A 20,906-nucleotide genomic window follows, 5' to 3' on the forward strand; every position below is an offset into this window, starting at 1 on the left:
CAGTGCCTTTTTTCATAAAATTTCTACCCAACTAAAGGAAAAATAACAAAATTAGCATACATTTTTCCCTCTACATTATCTATGATATAAATATTGCTTAGAGCCTTATACTAAGTTGAAACAGAAATATTTTCGACTCTATTTAAATTTTAATTGAGTTACCGCTATTTTCTGCTCACACATACTTATAAAATAGGGTGATATCCATAAACATAAACATATCCACCAAGGTTGCATGGAAGTTTTTACTCGATTTACACTCAATTAAGAGCAAATTGAACAATTAAAAGTTCAAATTTAGTATGGTAAATTGAGTCTAAATCGGGTCCATTAGCGCTTTAATTGAGTGAATTCGGCTAATTGCTCGATTAAAAGACTGTGTGAAACGCCGATAAGACACTCAGGAGCTAGAAATTTACACACGGAGCTTGCTTTATGAATGTGTACGGCGAACTATTTTTTTCTGGTACAGTTTAATGTACATACATACATACATACATATGTAGTATGCACGTATGTGTATATGTATTCACCATATATATGAGGTCATCAATTAATGCATATGCATGCACATATTTTATGGTATATTTTGCATTTACATTCGTGCATACAAACATTGAGACATACATACATACACTAGATAAAAATGCTTGAATTAGCACGCCCTGCAGCTACTCGTACTGATTCTAAACTAGTGATGTGTTAATAAAATCGGAACTGGAGGCTAATAAATAAATTTAAAGTGCAAAGTTCAGGAGTTAGTTCTGAACTGGGGTTGTGAGCTTGATGTGGGCGTGTTATCACAATTACACCTGCTGGTCGGAATATGCACATTAATTACATCTAAAAGGAATCTTACTGCAAATTTGTTATAAATAAATTTCGTAGTCACATGCACATCTCTTCCACGATATGCAAGCTGGATATGACTATCTATTTCTAACAATCTCTCACGATTTTTAGATATATCGTGGAGATATTTACGATATTTATTTAGATCTGTCAATATTAAAACCTATCCCGCAGGATAAGATTTTGGATTTTATGTATATGTACGCACAGAGAGTAAAAGCTTTCCCTAATCTTAACGGTAGTTAGTTTGTAACGACTTTCTTGGATACCGCGCAGAATATCGTCAATAATACATCGTCAATAATAGGAGCGTTCCTTATCTCCCAGAAATAGTCAGAAAAAGTCCGAAGTAGTCAGATTTAGTCCAAAAAGCGTTCCTTAACTCGGAAATGACAGCAAAAATGAGAGAGCAACAGTCAGTGAGAGTGACTCTCATCAGTCCGAAGTAGTCAGATTTAGTCAGAAGAATTTTTTCTGGCAAAATCCTGAAAAGTGTCAAACACAACTGAATTTAAATTAACGGAAATTAAAGAATACGCAAAAAGTGAGAATAATCTAAAAAGTAAACGAAATGAATTGAAATTGGAAGGAGGCAAAAAATAATTGATATAGTAAGTGTTTATTGTGCTTGTGCTTGTGTGAATGTGTTTTGTAAATACATTTCTGTTCTTATTTGACGTTAGTTTTGTTGTTGCCATTCTTTGGACTAAAAATTTGGTTTTTTGCGTTCCTTTACTTTTCTTGTTATTCTCTTTTAGTGAGCGCATTTTGCTTACGCTCTGGCATTTTGACACTTTTCAGATTTTAGTCCAAAAAGATAAGGAATGAACCTAATACAGCAAAAGAACTACCGCTGTTTACCTTTTCCGACAAGTGCGTGTATTTGAAAACGACAAGTTTGTAGACACATTAGACCGTACGACCTTACAAGCAAATAAAAAAGTTCGCCGTACATCCCTCAGCCTGAAGTTCTTTTGCAAGGCAATTTCGAAATAATTTTTTTTTTTTTTGGCCGAACCCAGTGGTCACCTTTTTGCAGTTTTCTATGTATGTACATTCGGCAATAAAAAAAAAAATATTTTAAAATAGTTCTGCTGGAATAATCTAAATACTTCTTTAGCACCAGCCTAATGATTTTTCGGGTGCTTCAATTTACTGACATTACGGTGGTACGTAGGGTGATAGGAACTGAGATATGCTGAGTAAGTACTAAAACGTGGTACTTGAGATCAATGAACTTTGAAACAACAAAAAAGACTCCTCGAGAAAAGAACAACGATATATCTTATTTATTATATTAAACGAGCAATTCTTGTATATATATATACATATATACTTAGGGTTCTCGGAAACAGCTCTAACGATTTTGATGAAATTTTGTACATAGATAATGTTTTGGATTTTAAGGTTAACTGAATAGGCAATATCTCCGAGAATACTCGTTTAAGGTTGCCACCTTTTCGAAATTAGTTACAAATTAATTAATTTATTTAATTTTTTGTTTAGAAAAAAAGGTAAAATATTACTATTCATTGGTACCAAGAGAAGGTTCTTAAACAATGCTTTCCCTATACACAAAATGTTATGTCTTAGGATAATAGTGTAAGGTTGCCACTTATTTTCGATTCTATACAATTTATCTAAAACATCGCAATATGGATATCAAATGAAAGGTATTGTTGAGAACTTTGGTCAGAAAAGATTTTCCATCAGGGTTGCCACGTTTCCTTGTAATACAAATTTTTATTTTGTTAATCTCAATCAACGTTTGTTTATGTATGTATACAAACATAGTACACATACGCTCAAGGTATGTACCATTTATTCAAGCGTATTTCAGAATAGGGTTGCCTACTAAATTTTAGAGTAAGGAATTTACTTAATAGATATGGAAATCCTATTTTTTTTTGTTTATTTCCAAAATATTTTTTTTAAAGCTATCCAAATCTTGAAAACTTTAAAAAGTATATGCACTCCGGCAAAGCTCATATTTTAAGTTCCGACTGTAAATGCCGAAGAAGTTACTTTTTTTCTGGTACAGTTTAATGCACACACATTCATCTTAGGTTAGTATGAATATAATACAAAGAGCATTCTAATTCTTCGATTGTGCCGTTTATTTGTATGAATGAGCATCGTATTAGAGTGTGGGCTACATTGAGCAGACGCCTTCTGATTGAATCCGTCAGTAAAAAAAAAACAACAACAAAAATTGCAACCGACTATTCCACTAAGAAATTTTTGTAAAAGTCTGAAAAAGCGAAAATAAAAGCAATAGGAAAATTCGCAAATTTACATACAGCACGGACATAGATACATATGTACATATGTACATTAGGCATATGACTTTTTTTAAATTAAAGTTATGTACCTATGAGGAGAGGATGAGGAATGATGAAAACCAACAAAAATTAAGTTTGCGCTGAAAAGAAAGGAAACATACTGTACATACGTACATAAAAAATTCCATGTCAACCATATTATAATACGATTTAAAAATGATTTCTTAAGTTTTTTTGATTCGGTTGACTGGGAGTTTTCCATATATAAACATACATATGTATGTACAGTGGGGAGCAGAAATGAGTGTACGGTGATTTTTTGTTAAATATTTGCAAGATTTTTAAAGTTAAAATTTTTTTGTTATTTTTTTTGGAAAAATATGGTTCATGCTTTAACCAAAATCATATAAATCAAGTTTTCAAACTTTATACAGAGCTTAAAAAATTTTAACAAATTTTCATCAAAATTTTGAGATATTTAATCTGTTTTTTTTTTTGCAAGTTTTAAGTAGCTGCAAAATCGCGTTGACTTTAAATAATTTGTTGCTGACGGCTTTTTCCACTCACGAGCTTGAATTTCTTATAGAAGAAAATGCGCGAGACCGCTTGCAAAGAAAATTAAAAAAAAAAAAAATCAATGCCAGTTTTTATAAATTGCACTTGTTAATGAAAAAGCCGTCAGCAAAAAAAAAATATAAATATTAAAAACTAACGCAATTTTGAAGCCGCTTAAGACTTGCACTTTATTATACTAAAATTAAATGGGCTACCAAACTGCCTACTCAAAAAAATTCAGATTAAAAAGTTGAAATTTTAATGAAAATTCGTTAAATTTTTCTAAGCTCTGTATAAAGTTTGAAAGTTTGTTTTATATGGTTTTGGTTAAAGCATAAACCAATTGTTTATGAAAAAATAACAACAAAATTTTTACTTTAAAAATCTTGCAAATATTAAAAAAATCACTCCTCATTGTGTAGTATATCGTATTACAAAAAAAAAAGTTCAATTCGTTCCAAGCGATTACACTCACTCTGAGGGAGTGTAAAATTTTTTTTCGACACCCTGCGAAAATAGCTAAATCGGATTTTACCTTTAACTTCTTGATTTGATGCCCGATGTCTTTAAATGATATACCGTTGTAAATGTGTTAAAAAGCCTACATATCTCCCGAGCAAAGATTATCTTATGATGCCTAACTAAAAAGTTTTTATCCAGTAAACATATTTTTCTTTCTCGGAGTTCCGTGCGGGAACTTTGTACCAAATTTTTACAAAAACGTTATGTTTATTCGTTTTTCATCGTTCCTATTCCTCTGCTCATAGGTACATTTTATTAAACAAAAACTGTCATATGGCTAATGTACATACATACATACATACATGCAACAACAACGATTTGATTCGCATTATAAAAGAGCAACAAAAATTATATCATTTGGAAACACAGAAGAGGTCTTGTCGCTCTCAATGCGATTGTCGCTATTCAAATGGGGCGGTGCAGGTCGTAGTCAAATGTGATTTGCGTGTGGCAGAATCGATGAAAGTTCGTTGATTTTAAGGTACGGTACTAACCTCTTTGAGCTGTTTTCATGTGAAAATGTCAAGAAGAAAACCAAAGCAAATTCTACTAATGTTTTGCAAAATTCACTTCGATCAATTGCGAATTGCGTTTATTTCTAAATATGTATTTTTTTATCTGTTATCACCACCTGGAAAAATTAACATAAAATAAAAAATTACTCAAATTTCTCCATTCATTCTTTTAAATCCGTAAAAGTTCGGCCTAAAACTGTCTCGCTAGTAAACTCCGCAATTTTATTATCATTATGCATGCACCTAGGTTATATGCAAACATATATATGTACATACATCAATGCTGAGCAAAAATTTTAGTCTTTTTAGTACTGTAGTAGTTTCCTTATGCGACTCAGTGTGGCAGCAACAATTGCAACGCGTGTGTCGATAATTTTTCTAACGGCGCGTATGGATCGAAGCATTGCATTTTAGTTATTGAAAATCGGGGGAAAGCAGTTATAAAAAAAAATGTGAAAATTGTGATCATCTAAAATTCTTTTAAATGAAGAAAAAGGGGCTTGCGAAAATTTACATAAAGCGTAATTGTAAATCTATGTTTGTATGTACATACATTCATACATATGTATGTGCCAAAAATAAAAAAAAAATATACGAATTTTTGTAAATGCCAACAACAACAATTGTTTTATATTTATTGTGTGTTTGTGATATAAAACAAATAATTCAACACAATATACATATTTTACATACCTTTATGTACATGAATTGAACCAAAAACCATATTAAGCGCCAAAACCGTAAAAACTGGCATTGCGGGTTTCTAATTCGAAATAAAATTCATTTTTCAATAGACAACAAAAAAAAAAAAACGGAAATATTACTCAACTTTAAACTCATTGTTCTCGCAAAACATTTGCATACGTAAAGCATTAATTGAATAGGTAGCAGCAGCAGGGTTAATTTTGTTTTACATATTTTTTTCTTAAAAACGCGAATATAGATTTTCTCCAAACTCTCGCAAAATTCTAAAATTATTTAATTAAGTTTATTGTTTATTTTCTTTAGTAAAATTTAAACAATTTGGCAGCCTTTTTGTATGAAATACGACAAAATGTGATAAAAATTTATACATACTAATTTTAATTTAAAAATTACTGTAAATTTGTTCGTCCAAGAAGAGATGTTGTTCTTAAATAACCAATTTCGTAACTAGAAAAACCATAAAGCCTATTTGTATAAACAAAAAGTTGCCAACACATAACTTATTTAAAACAAAATGAGATCGTGTATTTCAATAACACATTTTTATAACAAAACCCATGAAAAACTGTTTACAAACAAAGGAGTTCACAACACATACTTATTTATATTCTAACAATGCGAACAATAGACAACTATCAATAGTGTTTAGAAAATTTTGATAGTGACGATACCATCTATAGCCTCATCGTTAGTTCGCTATCACTACTATCGAAAAACACCATAACCAGAAACAGGCAGTAATGTTTACCTCACGTCTCCACCTTCTACAGATTCTGTTAAAAAAGCTGTGTTAAGACAGAAATCTCAGGTGGAGACTGCCAATTTCCACTGTTAAACCATATCTGTCTTGCCGAATTTCTTACCATCGCTGTCTTATCATCAGCTTTCATTTCGTAGTTTGATAACTCAAATTTCATTTTACCGCGCCATCTACATTAGGGATGGAAAGTTTTGAAAAATAAGTGAAAAATAATCGATTCTCGAATCTTATTTAATTCTTACGATTCTTGGAATCGAATAATCGAATATTTCTATGCGTCAATTATGCAGCCATCAATTATGGCTAATAATGCCATTATAATGAATCAATTAGTATTAGTAATTTTAATTTTAATAATAATTTTAATAAAAATATTTTTAATAATAATAATTTTAATAATAAATTTTAATAGATAACAAATTTGAAAATTGCTTCATTTGATAAAAAATGTGTGATTGACACATATTCACGGTACTTTTTGATATGGAATGTAAATAAATTTGAATACCCTCCTTAACTTTTAACTTTTCTTTTCATAAATTAATTTCTGGCATCTCTATGAATATGCGCCAATTAGTCTTACTTAATATTTATATTAGTCATGCCAGAAATTTCAGAATTTGACAATTCTAGCAAGTGTCGCGTATCTAAAGATGTATGAAAAATAACAGAATCGAGTTCTCAGAATCGATTCTCGTTCGATTCCGAAAATTTAGAATCAATTCTCTAAAATCGATTATTTCGAAAATGCCGTCGATTCTGAAGTGGAATCGGAATAAATTTTTTCATACCTAATCTACATTGGGTACAGATCGATCTGATTGTATTGATGTCCTTTTGAAAGTGATATGTGAAGACAGCAAGTTGCACAATTTCACAGAAGTTAAGACACATTTAGTAGACGGTGGAGACGTGGGGTTATGATGAGAAAAAAACTACAAAAATCTCCACTTATTAGATCTTCACGTACGCTAATTACTTTTTCAGAAATATACTTGCATGTTCGTGTGTCCGCGTCGGTTTCTCGGAAAGTCCTTGTGTACCAAGAATGGGAGCTTTCACTGTAATTGTCAATACTAGACCCAAAATTATTTAGGTTTTTGCTGAATATTAGCAAAAAAACTTAAATTTTTTCATCAAAGTTATTCAGAGTATTTCAGTATTTCAAGAGTGAAAACTCTGCATGCATCGCCCACATAATCTTAAAGGTTTTGGCCTTACATGTACCTATTTATGTAGCTGGGCACACACTGTGTAGATGATTATTATGTCGAACGGAAGATTTTGAGTACAAAACCTCTGAAAAGCTATAAGCTCTTGGCTAATTCCAACATTGTTGAGGCAAGTACATACATACATATGTATGTACATAAATATATCAATGCGCAGTTATGTATTTACTATTTCACCTAATTATTTCAGTTGAAGCATACTACATACTTTAAATCGTCTGACAAACAAACCAACAAAAAAAAAAACTCTCTGTCGCTATTTTTGTAACCGATACTCATTCGGCAGTCTTGCCCATAATTAGAAGACAAATCGCCTTAAGTATTCCGCTCACGTCGTCGTCCCACCAAGTGCACCTGCACCTTTTTTTTTGTGATTTTCTTGTGGCGATTCAATTTAGCTCCCCCCCCCCGTCTCACAGTTGCAACATTTATTTTATGCCTTCGCAATTCGTCTCGCTTCAGTTCGCCTTTTTCAGTGAATTAGTGTGTGTGTGTGTAGGTGATTTGTTGCCGGGTTTTGTTTACATTCGCAATTTGGTTTTCGGTATGCGCCTAGCGCGCCTTTTTTTTTGGTTTGTTTATTATTGTATCGCAAATTATATTTTATTTATTTACTTTTTATTTCTGTATGTGTGCGCGTGTGTGTGGTTGAGTAACAAGTTCAAGGAAATTACAACATAGTACCGCGACCATCAGAAAACGAGCGAACTGCATCTACTACTACTAGTAGGCGCGTGTACGCTACTCATGATTTCGTTGAGTTGATTAATTTTTGAGATACGTGTTCACGAATTTAATGATTATTGGATCAGATTATCTGCAAAGATCAACCAGCTTCCAAGGTTGTGGTATGTAGGCAAGTGCTGTGAAAATCTTTTTCAAGGTCGCCAACTAAAGCTCAATACCTTCTTTAAGTACAATAGGCAGGATGCCATCCAGACATGAGACTGTCAAAAAACTCAATAACGTATCTTAGGGCCTCTTCATTAGCCACAGTTCTGGCAACAAACCTGCACGTAATTCGCCATCCCATTCATAATTGGCATTGTAAACTGTGAAGCCTGTTCCCCCTGTGCGCGTTATTCTTTGCTCCACAGCCTTGACTCAGTCCCCGTTATGCTTGGGAGAGGCATTTTACTACAATGGTTCCATCCCTCTCTTATGAACTAGCATTACCTACAGTGCCAGAGGCAATGACGGCGCGGATCAGATGTATCGTGAAGTGTTTAATTTCCGCAGTAGTAATCTGCCGCATATAATCCGCCCTCCCCATTACGGCAATGAGCCGAAGGCCTTTTACGGGCTCACAATAAGTTGGCCAGGCTCCCCAGACCACCAGACGAGGTTGGGAGGCTAGGTTAGGGCATATCAAGGGCAGTTCTGCCTCGACCCACCCTTGCGGCACTTTTACTCTTGGTTTTAGGCAATGGTTTTGTGGCGCCAGAGGTCTGTCTGGCTGATCGGATTTGGGAAATGCCACACTATGTCTCGAAGAGGCATTGGGGCAGGAATTGGTAGGTGTCACCGCAGTTTTCCTTCTCTTGCAATGTTCGCCAGCAGATTTGGATGTCGGTGCATCCACCAAGATCCCACTGGCTTGTGGAGTAATCTCCGCAGAGCTGAGCCGCTTACTGAATGCAGCGACGGGAGGTGTTCGGTTAACCAAATAAGAGGGTTTACCCTGCTTGCGTTTCGCTCTCCGATACTTCCTCCTTCTCCTCCTCTTCTGGGTTTGTGAAAGAGGACCAGCTTCGTCATTGGGGGGTCGTTCGCAGCGAGGTGGTTCTCGACCCACATGCCCTGCAAGAGATTGGTCCTCTTCCAACTCTGAAGAAGAGAGAATTGGCACTCTGCTTCAGGATGCGCTCCTGGTCTATGACGCTGAGGACTGTGGCAACGGTGCCGCAAATGCGGAGTTAACTATATACATACAAGTTAATAAATTTGAAGATATGCGTCTAACAAAATTTGTTTGAATTTCTCTGAAATTTTAATAGCATGGACACAAGTGCAAACAACTCCGGCTTTGTTTCTTATGTGCTATTTAAATTGTTGCATAAACATCTTTTTTTAGCATATCGAACTATGAATATTTTATAAACTTTTTTAATGTGTTTTGAATAATTCTTGCATATTTTTTGCATACATTTTGCTTATATTTTGAAACTCCATTTTTACAATTTTTATTGGAACACTCGAAATTCATTGTAACATTTTTGTATACATGAAAAAAATATCATAATATGTGCATAAGGAATACTGTGTAAAAATCTCCTAGGTCAATATTTAATTACTTTTAAATAATATGACTTTTAAGTTAAGGCGTGCGATAAACATGTTAGATGATTGCGTATGGTACTACGGGGCGTATACGTTACATACGCAACCACGGGTAAATGAGCACGAGTGGTTATTCTTACGTTTTTGCCGAAAGCTGTAAGACCTCGTGAGATTTGCCCATATACATACATATGTATGCACATAAAAAAATGCTTAAAAAATTTGCAATTTTTCAATGTAGCTACATAACTCAATTTCCGAAAAATTGCCATCAAGGATGGGTTTTCACCTATTTTTCGTGTCTAAGTTAGAACGCGAAATTAGATTGAAATGGATTTATTTCTAAACAACATATCGGATGGTTGCCAGCTGTTTAAAAAATCAAACTCAACTTGAATTAAGGGAATTAGGTAATTGAAATACTATGTATCACAATATCAGTTTAAGAAGGTTGCAGTTTGAAAATATTTTTAAAAGTGCTGCCGCCTGTTTGAAATGTCGAAGAAAGCAAGTTACTTGCTGTTTTGTGAAATTTTCGTGGTATTGCATTTGGGGTATTCGCCAAGCGACGATATACATATGTATGTACTATAATCATGCGATGAAGGCACTTAACTTTGAGTTGACACCGCTCGTTCGATGAAAAATTCTTCTATAGCCCCAACTAAGCTTCATATCAAGGTAAGGCATATACATACTTATACATATGTGACATACGGAAAGGGGGCTTAGGTGTCAAAAAATCAATTTTCACTTTTTGGTTGATTCGGATGGAAGATGAGATGATTTTCACTTTTAACAGCTTTTTCACAGAAAACTTTTTTCGCACGTAAGCTCCCTTTTCGTAGACCAGGTCCCATATATGTAATTTCATCTCAACCTCACTTCTGTAGTCTGATTAAAGATTAAATAAGAGGTCCTTATCCCACGAAAATATTTGCTAAGAGCGATTAAATAATACGTTCTAGAGGAACCTATGTATTATGAAAGAATAAGGAGCTTATTTTGCCTAACTGGGTATGTTTCGTTTCTTTTCCCCACTCAACGCGATAAAAAATCTAAATTATCAAGTCTTCACTGTTCTTCTTCACAAGTGCTTCTATAAATAGAATGTGTGTGATAATCGCGCCTGAATTCAGCTAGGCAATTGGGTGGTTCACAAGGTGTCGTACTTGTCGTATTGTTGTATGTTGTAAAGTTTTTAACGGCTAAATAAATGTTTAGAGGACTTGAAATCACCACCATTTATTTTTTAATTGTGTAGAAATTTCATAATAAAACTTTTATGTTAGCTTGCGAATTCCTTAAATATAGTTTTAGCCGTTTAAAGTTTATGACATACAACAGTACAACAGTATACAACACCTTGTGAACTCCCTAATTAATTGGCTTTAAGTGTCGTAAGAATGTGGAATTTGCACTATGCTCATATATACAGATGCGTGCAACTAATTAACAACGGCATGCCCCTGTAAGATCTATGATCTCTTCTGTATAATACTCAACACCTAAATTGGAAATTTTTACTAAAATTCCCTTTTTGGAAAGTATACTTAAATTAAGCTGTCAAAAAAATTTCAATAAAGTGCCGTCGTTCTGGAAAAAATGCATTTTTTATGCAAAGTCGACTAAAAAAGTCGTGCAACTAATTAACAACGCTGTTTGTTTTTGCCAAAAAAAAACGTTTATTTTCTTTTTAAGTCAATATTTGGTTGCAAATCCATTACTATCAATCACGGCTTGGCATCTGCGAGACATTGACTCCACTAAACTTTTGTAAATGTCCTGTGGAATAGCATCCCACTCTTGTTTGACCTTTTCGTACAAATCTTGGAAGTTGCCAACTTTATGAGAACGAACCCTTTTCTTCAAATGAGTCCAAAGGTTTTCAATAGGGTTCAGGTTCGGACTACACGAAGGCCAATCTAGGAGGGTCACCATTTTGTCCTGAAACCATTTTTGTAGCCCGCGCAGTATGTTTAGGATCATTATCCTGTTGATAAATCCACGTAATGGGCATGTTAGCATCAGCATATGGTAACATCACGTTGTCCATGATTGTTCTGTACTTGAACTGGTCCATGCGTCCATCTATTTTGTAAATAGGACCAACACCACGCCACGACATGGCACCCCAAATCATTATGTTGCCGCCACCATGTTTTAATGTTGATTTAGTATATCTAGGGTCCAGCTCCTTGCATTTTGGTCTGCGGACAAAGCTTTTCCCGTCTGAAGAAACTCTATTTATTTTCGTCTCGTCCGAAAATAGTACCCTTTTCCACTCGTTTGCGGTCCAGTGACGGTATTTTCTGGCAAACTCTAATCGCTTTCTTCGATTGCGTTCGGAAAGTAACGGCTTTTTCCTGGAAACTCTTCCAAAGAGTCCTGCTTCGCTTAATCGTCTTTTTATGGTATCCATAGCTGGCGCTCTATAATTTTCTCCGAAAACTGCAACTCGTATTTGATTTGCCGTCTTATGGGGATCCTTTTTCGACTCGCGCACAATCAACTCGTCCTAAAGCTCAGTCCTTTTTCGTGGCCTCTTCTTCCGTGGGACTTTCATTGTGGTTTTATTTTTGTTGAAATGTTGGACTACATTGAAAGCCATCCGTTTTGAAATTTTTAGGGTGTTTGCAATGTCACCGTAAGATTTCCCATCCTGACGCATCTGCACGATAATAGCCCTAGTTTCCTCGCTACACGATTTGCGCTTACCCATTTTATTTTCAACTAAAACTATCAAGTTCATTGCAAATAAACAATTTTAGTAAAAATATAAAAATACTCTTACCGTAAATCAATTAATTCGCAAAAATTCTTAAGAATTTTACTTGCGTTGCTAATTAAATGCACGATACCTTTAGTCGAGTTTGCATAAAAATTGCAATTATTTCAGAATAACAGAACTTTATTGACATTTTGACAGCTTAATTTAAGTATACTTTCCAAAAAGGGAATATCAGTAAAAATTTCCAATTTAGGTGTTGAGTATTATACAGAAGAGATCATAGATCTTACAGGGGAATGCCGTTGTTAATTAGTTGCACGCATCTGTATGTTGAAATTTTTGTAGTATTTATAATACTTACTACCTTACCTTTGTATTTTTAACGCGGAAATCTCATTATAATACAAACAAAAACTTAAAATTTTTGACATAAAATTCTTTGTATGAAATGTGTCCAAGAAAATTCTATGCAGTAAGTAATAAATAAAATGAGTGATTCACAAAAGTAAGAAAAGTAATTGTGATACCTTCAACTGTCATGCTTCTGTCACTAAGTAAAGCCAACGTGACTATGCAAAAAAAAAAACAATTTTTTATGCACTTAAATATATATGTATACACGATTCGAAGTACATATGACAAATGATATGCGTTATTACCTGATTCATAGAAAGATACGTTTGTATGTACATAGGTGACCAAGTACCAACATGTACGAATGGCAAGTAAGCTTAAACTACCAGACGTGTCTCTGCACAATTAAGTGGCATGAACTGACGGATGATGATTGTAGAATTTGCATACAATTAATATATCAACAATTTATACAACAATATGACACTTTCCTTATCTTGATGTGTACGGCTAGGTGAAGACGATTAAGTTTTACTGCTTGCAAATTCATTAGAACTTTAGCTCACTTAGAACTATAAAAATGTGCATGCGTATACTTTAGGTAGGGCGAAAAGCATTTATCTTAAATTAAAAATTTCATATCATGCGTGAAAAAAGAAATAATAATATATGAGCATTAGAGTAGTTAAATATTTTTTTTTTTTAGTTTGAAATTCATTAACGCTACCTCAAATTATTGTTATTTGTGATAAAAAAGGGAATCGTGTTTTTATTTTGGAAAACAGTTTCTTTTAGAGGTCGGGCTGGTCGGTTTATTATAAACACGCTGATGTTCCCAATTTTTTTTTTTTTTTTCGCGACATGTTAAAGTGCGGTTAAAAATGTTGTTTTTATATGTAATTTCTCAGGTATTATTGAGGAATATTCCCTTAATTACATACCTATCTTGGACAGTTAGATTGGGGCTAGTGCTCGAAAATAAGCTTTCGAAAACGTTGATGCTGAACGATTTATGCATTGTCATGAGTTGAAACTTGTTACCAGGCGTTTGCTAATTAGGAATCTGAAATCAGTTTTTTTTCAAAATCAATAAAAAAAAAAGATTGGATTTGTTCAAAACTCGGCATTCGGAAGTTTTTGGGGTCGGTTATTACAAACCTGAAGTCAATTTTTTAAATTCAAAATGGAGGATCCAATATGGCTATCAAATTCTTAAAATATGACTAAAATTAAAACGTTGGGTTGAAACAAAATGGTGGATCCGAGTTTCAAACAAATCCAATAATTTTTTTTTTTTAATTGGTCGCCATATTGGTTTCGGATTGATGTCGGGTGGTTGCCATGTTAAATTCTTCTTAAAAATTTTGTCGTCAGTAAACATCATTCATTTGTTACCGTTCGCGTACTGGCGAAGCAACGATTTTGACTTACGTTTTTGTTTCAACGCTTCGGAAAGTAAGTGCCCGCTGTGTGTCTTATATGATGTGCGACATAACAAACTTTAAAGACGCGGAAACTTTGCGTAAATTTTAATTTTCAAATAGCTGTTCACTTAAAGTGGGAATGTATTAGGAATGTTAATCCCGGGATTCCGGCCTTTTTTAGGTCCCAAAAATTTCAGGATTCTTTGCAAATAGTCCCGGGATTTTCGGGACTTTGTAATTTGCTTTGATGGCAATAATAGAAACTCATTTTCTTGACCAATATTGGCTATATTTCTTTTTTATTTAAAAATAATTTTTTTTATAAATGTCTAGCATTATACATATAACACCGTGCGAATATTTTTTTATTTTCACTTTTATTTCAACATCGATTGATTAACAAAAATGCCGATAAAAATAAAATATTTCACACAAACAGGGTTGAGATTTTGAAATTCCTACCCGTATTTTGTTTGTAAGTGGCATTGTGCTAGAATGATAGTACGGCCGAGTAATCATAATGAACTTATGTACAGTAGTCGAAAAAATTATAGCCGCATCAAATTTTGACAAGTTTTAAAATATTATTTTTGTTGTTATTTAATTTTTGTTAGCTTTTTATAGTTCATTCTTTAACAACATCCGCATAAATAAAAGTTTAAAGGCAGTGTCACACGATTGGGTATTTGTCGAGATTTGTTGCAAATCGTATCCCAAATGTGTGAATACCCAAATATTTTTCTTTATTCCAATCACGAAAAAAAATTTTTTGAAATTTTTCAGTAGAAGATTGTTGTATTGTACCAATCTTTTGACAACAAAAAAAAGTTTAGCAATTTGTTTATTTTGTACCAACAGCCCAATATAACAATGCAAAAATCTGTACAAACGTACCAATCGAGTGACAACTGCCTTAAAAATTTATGCAATTTGAAAAAAAAAAACATTCAAAAAATTTTCGTAAAAATTTCGAGTTTTAAATTAGATTCTGGGTATGCAGTTTTGTAGCCCATTGAATTGTGTTAGAACAAAGTACAAGTTTCAAATGGCTAAAAATTACGGTTGATTTTTTAGAATTTTTAAAGTAGCACGAAATTAGTACGAAGGTTTTTTGATTTTTATTAATATTGCACAAAGTTGGAAATTTGGAAAATAAATCCTCACGTCAGAGAGAAAAAATAAAAACGCCACATTAAATAAGTAAGTAGGTTTCAAACACATTTATTTATTATTTATTTTATTGTAGGAGAGATAGAAGTTATTTTTTCGATTTAAGTAGTTGAAAAGTAATGAATAGCTAAATCCCGGGATACCGGAATTGTGATAACGACATCCCGAAAATTCCGGGATCATAAAAAGCGAAAAAATGGACATTCCTAGTATGTATGTTCACCGATTATTGAGAAGTGGTGTACCAAAACATTTGCTAGTACTAAGTATATCCATGTCCATATCCACTGTGTTGTGTCCATTTTTGACGTGTAAACATCTTAGCTCTCGGTATGCGTTAACTCAGCAGACATTTTTTTAACTGATTCTTGTGTAACCCAGCAGAAAATTTGTGATTCTTATGTATACATTTAGAAGCTAGTTCACAACTAGTTTAGGTCCATTTCGGGACTAGTTCGTGATTATGTCGGAACCGTTTGGGACATTTTGAGGACTAGTATGTCAGGTACATTTTGCGACTATTTCGGCTTTATTTAAGGACTAGTAGATCACCATTTCGAGGCAAGTTAGAGATCATTTCGGGGCGAGTTCACGACTTCAGGACTACTTTAGGACAATTTTGCGACTAGTTCGGAATCGTTTCGGGTTAGTTACAAACTAGCCACGAAGTGATGCCGGTCGGTCACGGATGTACATAAAAAGATATCATCGTCACTTTTTTGAATGTCCCAGGGCAACCGTCCTTCGTTACGTACTATTTTTACATACCTTATTAAATTAAAGTTTTGCATCTTAAGAGTTGCCAAATGTTTTTTTTTTGTTTACTTTTTTTTAGAAAGGCAGTTTCTACAAACACTTCACAAGTTCTTTGTGCCCTTGAAGAACAAAAATAGCTACTCAGGTCAGTTTGTAATGACATCTGTATTTTGATTCAAGACTACGAGCGGTGCTTACTGCTTTGCATTCATTGTATGTAAATCGTTCTTTACTTATGTAAATATGTATAAAGATTCCTTAACCGTAAAATAAAAGAATGCAACAACAAAACCACACAAAGAGTTGGTGGGCTGACTGAAGGTTCTTGATACAATTTTTTTTACTCAAAAAGAAATTTTTCGTGTAAATAGTAAGAGAAACAAGTATACATACCTATATACATACATACGCACATAACATATGAAGTTCCGTGGGGACAATGACATAAAAGACTATTTAAGGCATAACTTTACGATGTTTTTTACGGTGTAAATTATAATACAAGTTGTGAAATACGTATATAAAAAATTTCCATACTCTTAATTATTGTGTGTCTTCCCTTTTTACATTCTAGAATGCTATACAATGCGAAGCAAACCGTTGCTGTGACTATGGAAATATCTTAGTCACTGTTACTGACATTCACATTACTTCAGTCATAATTGATTTGACTCGAACACGGCAAACCTTCGCTTGGACACACCTTTTTACAAGGAAAATTCATAAAAGCTTTTCATAGGCCGTTTGTTTATATGCCTGTTAACAAATATATAGGGAAGGTAATCATGTTTACTTTGCTGTGTTGCAGTCATATAAAAATTAAATTATCACAGTTCTTAAGTATTTTAATATGAGTATTAGGAGTTTGTAAAATCATTATGGAACTTAAGTGCATTTTATATATACTACATGAATATATAAATATATCACTTGTGAAGTGGCAAAAACGGCGAGTGCCCTTAAGTGGAATTGATAAGATTCAATTTCCAAGTTTTTTTCAGCGATTGCACGGTGGTTAAAAAATCGACAAATCTGTTATATATACTTTTTTAATAACCTTCATTGAAGTTTTAAATGTTAGTTATTGAAGGCATACGAGTAGAACTCCATACCAACCAAGCCTTTAAGGCGTTATGGCTTTTGGCTCTGAAGTCGCAATTTAAAACTTATAGCTTTGTTAAGCTCTACTCTTAGCTCCTCAAAGTTTGTGAATAAATAAATAGGCATATATGTTGGTTGGTTGGTCGCCTGAGTACGTTCCCAGGACCCAATTAGTGCTGATAGCATCATTCTGATACGCTTTCCCTGGGACCCTTGACTTTATCTGCATTCATGATTCTTTGGGTTCGTCAAACCATTTGGATTTTCCGATGAATCTATTTAGATTAGTAATGGTGAATCTGGAGATCTCCCCAAGGTTTTGGATAACAAAAACTCCCGAGTTTGATCTGCCTTATTCGTGTCAATGCTGGGCACTCTCAAATATAGCTCTTTATTTCCCTCAAGATTATAGCTACGGCACCGAAAGTTGTATGGAAGGCACATTTTAGCTGCATGTTCATCAATGGGCCAATGTCCAATTATCGTGGCTGTTAATTTGACTATATCTTTCTCTGACCTCTTGAGAAGTTCTTCTGTCTTTGGCTTTTCATAATGCGGCCGTGAAGGTGGTTCCAACGTGTATCAGCCATACGTGTGAATTGCAGATGCAGTACCCTTTTGATGAGTCCGAGTGGACAATTTATTGTCTCTGCTTAGGATTCATCAAAAGATGCTCCGACCTTAGCCAACTCATCAGCCCTCTCATTTCCGTGTATGTTCCTATAGCCGGGAACCCAGATGAGAGTGATGTCTATTAACTCGGCCGCCGAGCTTAACGCACATTTGCAATCTCTGAATATTTTAGATTTTGTTTCCCTTGAGGCAAGTTCCAGAAGTACCGCATGGCTATCTGAGAAAATGTAAACTTTTAATACTCCTACGAAGTTGCTCTCTAATGCTTTACAGGCCCACTCGATTCTCAGTACTTCCGCTTGGAAGATGCCAGCAAAGTCAGATAGTCGAAACGAGAGAGTGACACTCAGCATTTCAGAGAACACCCCCGAACCTACACCGCAGTCCATTTTGGACCTGTGTGCATAGATTTCAGTGGAATTCTCCCCGATTATCCAGCCCCTACTCCAATTCCGTCTCGAAGGAAACTTCATCTGAAAGTTTTTCCTGAAATCTGCCGTAGGAGGTATATAATCTGATTGTTTCCCTGATTCGATAAGCTTGTCAAGAATTGGTATTCTTGTATTGGTATTGGTATGGTCGTGCCGGAGCGCCCTCCAGCAGACTCTTTGACTCTTTGAGTCTGACTGCCGAGGACGCAGCAGTTTCGCGGATGTGAAGTTCTATGGGCAGTTGATACAAGATCACATTAAGCGCATCAGATGTACATGACTTAATTGCTCCTGTAGCACCTTCACAAGCAGCTCTCTGTATACTGTTGACCTACCCTTAAGCGCTGGTTATACTTACTTTGTGCTGCAGCGCATAACATGAGTACTGCCACATATCGAATCTGTTTAACGAGCTTTGCATACAAGCGATTATCCTACGCAGCGCATGACAGGGCATGGCAGCTCCGTCTGGAGAATTTTTATTTTTCGCTATGTGACATTTCAAAGAGAGATGCCACTCTCATTAGTCTGTTCCAGTATTCATCAGATTTACAGGAATTACTGAGAAGTCGTTCTTGTACATACATTGGGGCATATTTATATTCGAAAAAACTAGCGCTTTAAGGTTGGAATTTCCCAGAAAATGCCTTAAATGTAGGTCTAACAGTCTTGCCAATACCTTTAGCAGTAAAGATGTAAGACTTATTGGTCTGAAGTATTTTGCTTTTTCGTGAAGAATACCGGGGACTCCTGTAATTTCTGTTTGTATGGGGAGAATTTATTTATAGCGAATAAAATTTTTTTTTTACCTACGACTGAGTCTTATAAAAAGAATTCTAAATATGTATGAGTCTAGAGAAAATTATTTTCAACTTTTTAGTCCATTTACTCCTATAAAAACGTGGTAAAATATTAAATTTGTTTTTTTTATTTTTTGTTCGTATAAATGGTCTACTCTACTCGTGGTTAAAATGTTGCATTTACTGCTGATGCTTAATTTTTCTTTCTGCTAGATACATACATACACACCTAGATACATATATACAAACAAACATACATATGTACATATATGTATAACAAAGGTGCATATTTGCTTCAACTCTTCAACCTCTTATATTCTTATTTAAATTTTAATGTTTATTATTATTTTTTGGTTTTGGTTTTGAAATTCCAAAGTTACCTTGCGTCTTGAAGGCTGTTGGCTTATTAAAATTTGTATATGGACTTTTTTTTTGCTGTCATATAAGGTGCTTGCGTTTTTGTTTTTATACTTTAAGAGTCGGCACTCAACAATAACGTGTTGAAATGCGTTTTGTCTTCTGAACATTGGTTTTTTATTTAACGGGCAATTTTTAATATTCTTTCATTTATGTATTTGCCTACAAACTTACGTACATAAATATGTATGTAAGTATGTTTTTTTCTCCTTCAATATACTTTATTTTGCAACCACTCGGTTACTTCGGCTACGGCGACGCTTTTTGCATCACCAAATGTGTGTGGTTTGTTATGCTTTTGCGTACGTTAGTATTTTATTTTTTGTTGTTGATTTGTTTTTATTTTTATTCATTTATTTATTTTTTATTTTGCCTTCTTTTTTAACTTATTTTGGTAGTCGGGCACATCTGGTTTTAAGCAATTCGTTGTTGGATTCGCTTCCGTAGTTTTTGGCGAAACGGTTACCGGGTAAGACGGTTCGTTTCCTATAGCACGCGGCAGTCTCATTTTGCATCGCGCGCTTACTAAACGAGTTCGAGTGTTGCGCGCTTAATTTGGTCTTTTCTTTTGGACGAGTGGATAGTACGAGTATTGTACATACATATGTATGTATGTAGTGAGTGTGTTTAATAGTCTTTAAGGAAACTGTAAAATTTTTTAAAAATTTAGTTTTACCTACAAACATTTTATGCTGCGTTTAAGAAAATGGTCCATAAAGTTGCAATAACTAACTTTGCTGCTACATAATGCTATACATATTTACTGTGAAAATGTGCTATATCCTGCAAGATATAAAAAAGCATACCTACATAGCTTTGGTGAAAATTTAATTATTGTAAATTAAGTTGAATTGAAATGATAGACTAAAACGAAAATTTTACGCAGTGAAACATTTTTTTTTTTTTAATTTCAGCATTAAAAACGGGTTTCTACATTAGAGTCATTTTCGGAAAATTTTATCAACAAAAGATTTTTTTATCATAAAAAGAGATCTTTAAACAAATCGCTTAAATTTTGTCTGTATACAACCACTCGGTAGCACCCAGCTTCAATACCGAGCAACAACCAAAAATTATAGAAAGCCACCGATATCCAAAGATACCGAGTCTACGAGACACTGAAAAATTTTTTTGTTCGAAAATTACGATTTTGTTTTTAGTGCAGTGTCAGATACAGTGCGCGTCCCCGTTAAGCAGTGGCCAGTAATGATGCCTAGCACAGCACAGTGGAGGTCTGCTGAAGTACGATCGATGTCTTTTCATCGAACCATTATTACGAAACCCGTTCTGAAGAGGGTGCCATATTGTAATATTTAATTAAACATGTTCAAAATATTTTCAGCTTATATATTGTAATATGTAATTAGTCTAATTAATTTAATTAAT

The 20,906-nt window shown here is 34.1% G+C and overlaps 2 protein-coding genes across 9 annotated transcripts in view; both read left to right on the top strand.

The window, feature by feature from the left end:
* Positions 1-20,906, top strand: part of LOC118741033 (threonine--tRNA ligase 1, cytoplasmic) — a 575,984-nt gene that overhangs the window by 77,065 nt on the left and 478,013 nt on the right. The gene's annotated exons all lie outside the window — the stretch shown is intronic.
* Positions 1-20,906, top strand: part of LOC118741039 (ATP-binding cassette sub-family G member 1) — a 66,782-nt gene that overhangs the window by 10,533 nt on the left and 35,343 nt on the right. The window contains exon 1 of one of the 7 annotated variants that reach the window (XM_036472840.1): positions 5,145-5,263. The exons of 3 other annotated variants lie outside the window; for them this stretch is intronic. The gene's annotated coding sequence lies outside the window, so the exon portion shown is untranslated. Of the gene's footprint in view, positions 1-5,144; positions 5,264-19,966; positions 20,138-20,906 lie in introns of those variants that run through there. 3 more of the 7 variants (XM_036472838.1, XM_036472835.1, XM_036472837.1) reach the window with 3 other exon arrangements.

Source organism: Rhagoletis pomonella, unplaced genomic scaffold (assembly GCF_013731165.1).
Source record: "Rhagoletis pomonella isolate Grant_MI unplaced genomic scaffold, Rhpom_1.0 Rhpom_scaffold_00006, whole genome shotgun sequence".
Lineage (NCBI taxonomy): Eukaryota > Metazoa > Arthropoda > Insecta > Diptera > Tephritidae > Rhagoletis > Rhagoletis pomonella.